The sequence below is a fragment of the Lactuca sativa genome, chromosome 1, assembly GCF_002870075.4.
Source record: "Lactuca sativa cultivar Salinas chromosome 1, Lsat_Salinas_v11, whole genome shotgun sequence".
In the NCBI taxonomy this organism is placed as follows: domain Eukaryota; kingdom Viridiplantae; phylum Streptophyta; class Magnoliopsida; order Asterales; family Asteraceae; genus Lactuca; species Lactuca sativa.
The window spans coordinates 89,997,087-89,998,607 of NC_056623.2; positions in this window are offsets into that span (position 1 = coordinate 89,997,087).

The window sequence follows — 1,521 nt, forward strand, 5'->3', positions numbered from 1 at the left end:
GGTCAATTGTTAGAAAAGGGAGTCCCATAGCTGTTTAAACGTATTGGAATTAGCCTTAGATCTGGAGTTCATGGGACTCAACAAGTACATGAACAGACTCGGCAAGTCCAAGGCAATCTCCCAGCACATGAAGATGAACTCGACGAGTTGTTCATACAACTCGGCGAGTCAAGGATAGGGCTTGTTCTTCAGATGAAGATGAACTCGGCGAGTTGTTCATACAACTCGGCGAGTCGGATGAGGGATCATTCGATGTTCGAATAGGAGGAGAACTCTTCGAATCATTTCCTAACTCGACGAGTAGGGACGAGAATGAAGACAATTAGATGGATAAGGACTCGGTGAGTTGGCGGCCCAACTTGGCGAGTTAGGTTAGCTGGAAGTTGACTTTGACTAGGTCGGGGGTAGAATAGTCATTCCTCCATAAGAGTAGTTATCAGAATCTGATTGGGTGTTTTGTGGGACTTATAGCCGGAGGATTTCCAGAGCAGCAGCAGCAGACAGAGAGTTCCCGCACAGATCGACAGCTGCTACTACGAGGTGAGTTACCTTCCAGTAGGGGTGGGTCTAAGGCACCAATGCTGGCCCAACAATAAGTAGTTATGTACGAGATGATTGTCTTTGTGATAATTATCTTGGTATATTAATGTGTTATGGTCACGATATATGCTTGTATGATATGCTATGTGTGTAGAAGGGATTAGTTGTCCCTATCCAGTTATGCCTGACTGTATGATTATCTCTCGTTACGGTATGCTAGTTCTAGGGGGGTGAAATAGTCCCCAGTTACCGGTTGAAAGATACCGATGATGTGTACCGGTTGAAAGATACCGATGATGGTTACCGGTTGAAAGATACCGATGGTGTTATGTGGTGTGTGGTATGATGGGGGAACTCACTAAGCTTTGTGCTTATAGTTTTAGTTTTGATTTCAGGTACCTCTTTGTCCAAGGGGAAAGAGCCGGCGGCGTAACAACGCATCACACACATGGTTTCCACATCGGATTTTCTAGGATTATACTTTGATTTTCATTGTTCCTGATGATATGGTTTTCGAGACATGATTTTATGATTTTATGAATGATGAAATAGTGACAATGTTTTGGTAATATAAATTATGATTTACTTAATTTAAAAACAAAATTTTTGGCCTCAAAATTTTGGATGTTTACCATATATATGTGAAAATTGGCTCGAGTGAGGTCGTGGTTGTTGTTTGGAAAAATGTTGTTGTGGGGGCTATTGAGGGAAGCCAAGAGGGCCATTTGGTAGCAACTGATGAAGACCATAAGATGCAGCACCAAAGTGAGTAGCACTGTCACAAAAGGCAGTAGAAGGTTATTGTTGAGCGACAATAGGGGTTGTCATAGTGGGGACGAACCGAGGGTTGCTGGGGGAGCTCCAAGAAGGTTCGGCTGTTGAAAGGAATGAGCTCCGATATGTGTTTGAGTACCAAAATAATCTTGATTTTGACCTTTCACTTCTTGTGTACCTGAAAAAAGAATTACAGCTAGTGGAAAC